The sequence below is a fragment of the Crocuta crocuta genome, unplaced genomic scaffold (genome assembly GCF_008692635.1).
Source record: "Crocuta crocuta isolate KB4526 unplaced genomic scaffold, BGI_CrCroc_1.0 scaffold129, whole genome shotgun sequence".
NCBI lineage: Eukaryota > Metazoa > Chordata > Mammalia > Carnivora > Hyaenidae > Crocuta > Crocuta crocuta.
Window position 1 is genome coordinate 3,281,594 of NW_027551571.1, and position 8,279 is coordinate 3,289,872.

Below are 8,279 nucleotides of genomic sequence, written 5' to 3' on the forward strand. Positions count from 1 at the left end.
GGAACAATCTCGGCAGCCAGTGTTGTGACTTTCTCTGCTCATCATGCCCAAGCATCTGTCCCTAGTCTCACCCTTTCGGATGGTATCATCTCAGTGGCTTCTAAACCTGCAAACTTACACCCAACAGCAGAGGTATGATTAGCCCCTTTGAAAATAAACACTTCTAATTTAAGCATGCCTTGGTTTCCCTTGGGATCCTGACTGATACCAACTGCTCCGTGGTTGTGTGTGTGTGTGTGTGTGTGTTGCATGTGAAATAAAGTAATATGATGCGTGCAAATTCATGAGCATACTGGTTGGCATGGAGTACTAACATATACTCAATATGGGTTAGAAGTGAACCTGATCCCCGGGAGAGCCTGAGCGCTCAGAACCAGAGCTATGAAACTCAGGAAGGGCCTCCTGCTGCCTCAACACCGCCCCCAACATCTTCACAGATGCCCTCATTCAATGCCATCAGCAGAATAATGCCCCACAACCAGCAGCAAAGATGCCCCCGTCCCAATCCCCCAGAACTTGTGAATGTGTCATGTCTTGTGGCAAAGCAGAGTGAAGGTCGCAGGCGGAATCAAGATACTAAGCAGCAGACCAGCAAAAGGGAGATTCATCCTAGATTCTCCAGATGAGCCCACTGTCATCACAGAGGTCCTTACCAGTGGACGGGGAGGCAGAAGACAAGAGTTAGAGGAGACTGCGGCCACAGAAGGAAGGCACGGTTGGCTCTGACGATGGAAGAAGGCCCACCAGACCAGGGATGTGGGAAGCTTCTGGCAGCCACAGAAAGTGAGGAAATGGATTCCCCCCTAGAGATCCGGAAAGGAACCCGGCCTGCTGACCCCCTGATGGTAGCCCAGTGAGACTTGTGTCATATTTCTACCCCACAGAACTTTAAAAGAATACATTTGTGTGGTTGAAGCTACTAGATGGGTAGTGATCTGTCACCATAGCAATAGGCGATACATAGTAGAAGTGTAAGAAGCTGCCGTCTGCACTTCATCCCCTGAAAATCTATTTACCCTGAACTTGGGACCACCTAGACGGAATTCTGAGTCTGAGCCAGATGACTGATAAGGAGTTGGAGTAAACATAAAAAGTGATGATACTTTTCCAGAATGTTCCTCTTCTCTTTCAAAGACTTTCAGACTGTTGACCTCATTAGGAAAATGCTGGAAGTAGCAATCCCTAATTCCCATGTTTTCCTTTGGTAGATTTTTCTGTCCATCAGTAAAAGGACCACTGTGACCGTCCTGGGAAGGCAATTCCTCGGGTTTAACAGTCAAGGCTCCATTCATCCTCCGTCTCCTAATTACAAATATGTGCACATAGCTCAATAATTCATCTCTGTCCCACCTCTGTACATGTTCCAAATTTTATACAGTATTTCCTGCCCATGTTTTACAGCGCTCTAGGCAAGCTGGGTGCATTCTGCATGCTTAATTCAGCTCATAAATCAGTCTCTTTGGTCCCTTCATCCCATATTCTTCTTTAAGCCCCCTCCAATCTGTCAACAGACTTTGTGGCACCGAGGCACCCCTCTCTGGATCTGTCACACCAGCAGTGCGAAAGGAAAAACTCTACTAATGGCACAACTTCTCCCTTTAATGAAGAAACAAATGGCAGCTCTGGGCGTGCATGTGTGTTACAGGCGTGGTGTAGGATTTTAGAGATCACCCGGCTCTACAATTCTACTCCGTTCATTCATCCATTCATTCACTCACCTGTGCAGTTAAACGCGCTTGGAACCTTGTACCGGACAAAGCCGTGAGACAGACAGACATGGGCTTTGTGACGACAGATCTTACAGTTCAGTGGGAAAATTAACTCAGACAAAAATAAATCAAGAAGATAATCTCTTATGTTGACAAATGAAATAAATGAAAGCATAACAAATGGGGGTGGGGATCCGATACACCACAGAGAGCAGTCAACTGAGCCTTCTTGGCAATGGACACGTGAGATCTGAGAACTGAAAGGGAAAGTACATGCAGACTTGCTGGGCCAGGAGAGCCTTTCCTCTAAAGGCCGGGATGCTGATGTGTGTGTCCCGTAGAGTCCAGGAGGCTGTGCAGGAGGCCAGGAGGAGGGTGGAGGATGGCCAGGAAGGCAGAAGGCAGTGTGCACAGACCATGAAGAAGTATTTCGCTTTGATTCGCCAGTGGAGGGCTTGCAATGGAGAAGCATATTTCACAAATACACTTCTCTGTATTTGAGAAAAAGATGATCTCATCTAACATGTTCCTGAAAGTAGGGTCTTTCAGAAGTGAGGAAGGGTCCTTCGGAAGTGAGGAAGAGTGGAAACAATGAAAACAGGGACCCCAGATACCATGGCATGGCAGTCATCGGACAAGAGGTGAGAGTGGCTTGGTCAGGACCCTTGCAGTAGAGACGGAAATGGGTTTTTAGCGTGGGATTCGTTTTGATGGTGGAACAGCAGAACATGGTTTGGGACTAGAGATCACAGTGGAAAAAGAGAAACTCGAGAGGCAACTCGCCGGGGCCTGGGAAACTTGGAGACTCATGGGGAGATGTAGGTCAGAGCCTGCACTTCAAGGAGACCGCCGCAGATGTAACATGCAGGGCCTTAGGTGCTGGACTCCCTTCCATCCAGTAGAGGCTGCAGACCCACATGCGACCACCAGAAAGTAGGATAGAGGGGAAGCTACGGGCCCAAGCTCAATGACTACATCCTTTAGCAACAGGGGAAGGAGGATGGGATGGCAAAGGAGATGGAGAGAAGCTTCCGGAGGAGGAAAGGGACAAGAAGGAGCGTCCAAAGAGTGAAAAAATTCCAGCCCAGAAATAAAGAAAGCCATCAGAGTGGGTAGGTTTTGAGCTCAGTTCCGGAGCTGCCTCAGTCCTTGAGCTCAGTCCACTCGAGCATCGACAGCATCCTGAGCTGGGATCCTTCTCAGCTCAAAGTCTTTTCAGGTTCTCCTTTTAAAAGGTTTTTATTCTGCATCAACAACAGTGTCAGGTTCCTTCAATGTCTGTGAATGAGCTCGGTTTTATCCACTAAAGAAAAACCACCCGGTTCCCGTTCTACTTCCTCGCCGCCAGCTGGAGTCACTGGATCTAGTCTGCAGGGCTGGGACCGACCTGGGTGCAGCCTTGCAAGATGCACTTACCCCAGTGACGCCGAAGAGCGGCTCGCCGGGCAGGCAGTGTGACGCCCCGCAACCTTCTCGAGGGTGGGTGTACTTGTTCAGGACATCTGTCATTTCCAAGGATCTCCCTCCCCTTGTACGATACTTCCTACTATTCCAATGTCGAGACCCTCCCCACATTCCTCATCAGGATTGGGGTAGGGGGGATTTGGCAACTTGGGGCTCATTTATATTTTTTTAATGTTCATTCATATTTGAGGGTGGGAGGAGGAGGGGGCAGAGAGAGAGGGACACACAGAATCTGAAGCAGGCTCCAGGCTCTGAGCTGTCAGCACAGAGCCCGACGTGGGGCCCGAACCCACAAACCATGAGATCATGACCTGAGTTGAAGTCAGACGTTTAACCAGCTGAGCCACCCAGGCGCCCCCTGATGCTCATTCAGTTTCTCTGAAGTCCTCTCTATATTCTGCTTGCACAGTGTTTGAGTTCCTGTATCTTCAGATCCACCCGTAAGCACAGAAGGCTCTCAGCTTTCTCGGACATCTGAGATACTGAGGACACAGCAAGAATTCTTTCCTACACTCACAGTGACGTTGCAGGGGGGTGTAACACCCACATGACAAATACAGAAGGAAGACAATAGGTCTCAAGATCACAAAGGATGCAAATAACCACCAGGTCTCATGCAATTCTCTCCCTCTCTCTCTCCCTCTCTCTCTCCCTCACTCTCTCTCTGTCTCTGTCTCTCTCTGTCTCTCTCTCTCTCTCGATATAAGTTCTATACAGCAAATCCACAGCCTCTAAATGTAATTCGATCAGTTTAACCAACATGCAACCTCATAAGCATGGAAACACCTTTGTGGATGTAACAAATGTAAATGTGAAGGGAAAACATCACATTCAAACAGAAAGGCAGTTAGGTGGCACATTGTAAAAACTACTTGTTTATTTGGGGCAGAGGGCAAGCAGGGGAGGGGCAGAGAGGGGGGACAGAGGATCCAAAGTGGGGTTGCATCCAGCAAGCAGAGAGAGCTGCCCCACCTGCCGCATGCAGGGGAGGCGTTCGTAGGAAGGGCAGTGGGTAAGAAGCTCCAGGCAGAAGAACAGTTAAAGCTTATTTCAGGCCAGGTTGTGTTCTTTTCAGGGGGAGAGAACAGCACGGTTGTATCCTGCAGATGCCTCCCCGGGGCTGGTCAGGACATTTCAGAAGGACCTTAGGCATCTGGCTTGCCAGCAGGCACCTTTCTTTTGCACTTAAGAAAAGAGAAGTTTAAAAATAGGGGCACCTGGGTGGCTCAGTCCGTTAAGCATCTGACTCTTGGTTTCAGCTCAGGTCATGATCTCACCGTTTGTGAGTTCAAGCCCCACATCGGGCTCTGTGCTGAAGGTGTGGAGCCTGCTTGGGATTCTCTCTCTCTCCCTCTCTCTGCTCTTCCCCAACTTTCTCTCTCTCTTCTCCCCCACTCTGTCCCTCTCTCTCTTTCCCTCCCTCTCTCAAAAATAAATAAAACATTTAAAAAAATAAAAGTGGATGATGTTGAGAAGGGCAAGAAGATTCCATTTGGCAGTGTGCCCAGTGCCATGCTGTCAAAAAGAGAGGCAAGGCCAGGCCAAATCTCCATGGTCTATTTGGGCAAAAGACAGGTCAGACCCCTGGATTTTCTTAGTGGACGCCAGCAAGATCAAAGGCATCACCTGGGGAGAGGAGACACTGATGGAGTATCTGGAGCCTCCCAAGAAATGCATCCCCGGAACAAAAACCATCTTCACTGGCTTTGAGAAGACGGGGGCAAAGGCAGACTTGATAGCTTATCTCAAAGAACAACTAAGGGGGCTCCTGGGGGGCTCAGTCGGTTAAGCGTCTGACTTCGGCTTAGATCATGATCTCGCGGTTTGTGGGTTGGAGCCCCGTGTCCACTTCTGTGCTGACAGCTCAGAGCCTGGAGCCTGCTTCCGACTGTCTCCCTCTCTCTCTGCTCCTCCCCTGCTCATACTCTTCTCTGTCTCTCTCTCTCTCAAAAATAAATAAAACATTAAAAAAAATTTAAAAAGCAGCTAAGGAGCAACAGTTGGCCATTGCCTTATTTATTTATGAGCAAAAATGTCTCACGACTTTTTTATGTGTGCCATATTTCAGTGGATCTCGGGCACCAGAATTCAGATCACGGATGGCAGATAGAATATTTCTCCTGGACAGGGCTGATTTAAATCAGACGGGCTCATGGCTAAATGCATGTGCCCCGCGTTCTGAACTTGACAGGAATTCTGGTTCCCAAGGGCTATCACTGTTTACTCCTCTTCTGAGGATATGATTGGAATCAATAAGTAATGTTCCGCTTTTGACAGAGATGGTGAATGCCATCGCTAAAGCTGTAGGAGATTGGGTTTATATTTAGATTTATAGGACTGGTCATATGAATATGTTTAAATGCCAAAGAAATTTCTTCACTGCCTCATAGAATAGCAACAGTTAGCCATGCTTCAAGTCACGTTGCAAAGGCTGAAGATAAGCTACCATGTCCATGATACCTTCTTGGTCTCAACTACGTCAGTTTAATTAAAATTCCCTTTACCACACTTTCAATAATAGTCAACTTATGGAAAGGGCCTAAATTTCCATCAATTGATGAATGGATAAAGGGGATGTGGTTTGTATGTATGATGGAATACTACTTGGCAATGAGAAAGGATGAAGTCATGCCATTTGCAGCAACATGGATGGAACTTGAGGGTGTTATGCTGAGGGAAATAAGTCAGTCAGAGAAGGACAGTTATCATATGTTTTCACTTATATGTGAATCTTGAGAAACTTAACAGAAGACCATGGGGGAAGGGAAGGGGGAAAAATAGTTAGAAACAGAGAGGGAGGGAGGCAAACCATAAGAGACCCGTACATACTGAGAACAAACTGAGGGCTGTTGGGGTTTGGGGGAGAGGGGAAGGTGGGTGATGGGCATGGAGGAGGGCACTTGTTGGGATGAGCACTGGGTGTTGTATGGAAGCAAATCTGACAAATTATTTTCATAAAAAATTTTTTTAATAAAAAATAAATTTAAAAATACAATAAAATAAAATTCCCTGTACTTAAATGTTGCCCTTTGCTTGATGAAAGGCATTGTCGTGTGGTTTATGCATACTATTAAATAAAGAACACATAACCTTTTTCACATTTTATAGGTGATCTAGAAATTCAGATGCTTTCAAAATTCAGTGTAACAAAATATTGTAGCCAATCTGGCTTGTGAATTCATTAACTAGGTCAGACTCAAGTTACCATTCAGGATTATCTTCTCAACAGCTCTTCAAAAATACAACTGTAAATTTTTTTAATGTTTTTTTTTTTTAATTTCTGAGAGAGAGAGAGTGTGAGAGAGACAGTGTGAGCAGGGGAGGGTCAGAGAGAGAGGGAGACACAGAATCTAAAACAGGCTCCAGGCTCTGAGCTGTCAGCACAGAGCCCAACATAGGGCTCAAACCCACAAACCGCGAGATCATGACCTGAGCTGAAGTTGGATGCTTAACTGCCTGAGCCCCCCAGTACGTATGTATGATGGGTGATGGTGTTCTCGCCAGCTCCTTGGAAGTAGAGGAGATGTATCCTCAGCACAGATGTGTAAATTATGTGATAAGGCTGAAGATCATTAAAAGGAAAATTGCGGATAAAAAATAAAATAAAGGTCACACTTCTGGGAGAGGCTGAAACAGTAAATCAGGTCTTGTTTTCCTGTCATGGTGGCAAATTACCCTATTTTGCACTTGTTTTTTCTCTTTTTTAAAATATTTATTTTTGAGAGAGCAAAAGTGGGGGAGGGGCAGAAAGAGGGGAACAGAGGATCCAAAGCAGGCTCCGCACTGACAGGCTGACAGCAGCAAGCCCAATGTGGGGCTCGAACTCATGACCCGTGAGATCATGACCCGAGTCAAAGTCGGACGCTCAACTGACTGGGCCACCCAGGTGCCCCTTGTTCCTTTTTAACAGGGGATAATATTTCAGTCCTCGTCATGAGAAAAGGAAGCAGGAGAAAAGGAGAAAGAGTATGAGGGAATGTTGCTATGGATCCCTTTCAGAGGTGTCCAAAAATCTCCATAATGTGCTTAGAACTAATGACTTGATATGATTAGCTTCATAAATGCTATAAACACAAAGATAAATTATCCTGCAGGACAGAGTATTATTCTACACTCCTTCTGTAGCCAATGCCTGACACCGTCCAAACTCACTTGAGCACAAAGGGGAATTTGTTCACTCACATTAAGTGAGAAATTTAAGATTGGTGCTGATCAAATTCTGACACGGTCCAAATTCTGTGTGTCTCTTAGCTTTGGTTCCTTCAAGGGGGTGGGGGGGAATTATTTTGTCTCAATATCCATAGTCTTCCTCTGGGTGTCAGGGGATGGCGAGATATGACCTCAGAAAGACCTAGGTTTTCATCACCTAAGCCTCAGGAGGCTATTTTTTCTTATTTTTTAGGTTTTTAAAAAAATTTTTTAAAAAAATGTTTGTTTATTATTGAGAGACAAAGCTTGAGAGAAGCAGAGAGAGGGGGAGATACAGAATCCGAAGCAGGCTCCAGGCTCTGCGCTGTCAGCACCGAGCCCTGACACAGGGTTCGAACTCACAAACCGCGAGATCATGACGTGAGCTGAAGTCAGATACTTAACCGACTGAGCCACCCAGGGGCCCCCTCTAGAGTCTAGAAGAGACAAACTGTCTTTCCCCCAAGTCTACATATGAAAGTCGTGGGGTTGTCTCACTTGGGCTATGCCATCCCTGTGCTAACCTCTGGGGCCAGGAGAACAGAGCACAAGGAGGGGCCAGTCCTGGATGACCAGGGAAGGGAGGAGGGTCTGCTCCTTTAGGGAAGAAGGTGTTGTTTCCAGGAAAAGACGGAAGGGATGCTGGGCAAAAGAAGACACCAGACGCCCATGGCAGACAGCGAGGGAATATATTATCCTCTCAACAAATGCGCGTTGAATTAGACAATTCCGTTTTCTCACTTGGTACCAAATAAATTTTAATAGTGACAACTATGTCAGCTGAAGAACAGATACGCATTTCCACAAGCATTAATGTGAGAAGACAAGGGTCAGTAGAGGCTGTTCCTTGAGTTCATTTGGTTTGGTGGGGACAGAGGGACATAGAGTTGAAAAAGAATCAACACTGGTATAACGGCT

At 46.6% G+C, this 8,279-nt stretch overlaps 1 pseudogene; it reads left to right on the forward strand.

Moving 5' to 3' along the window:
- The first annotated feature begins 728 nt into the window (after window positions 1-728).
- LOC144220632 (cytochrome c pseudogene) lies at window positions 729-4,962 on the forward strand (annotated as a pseudogene).
- Window positions 4,963-8,279: the final 3,317 nt, after the last annotated feature.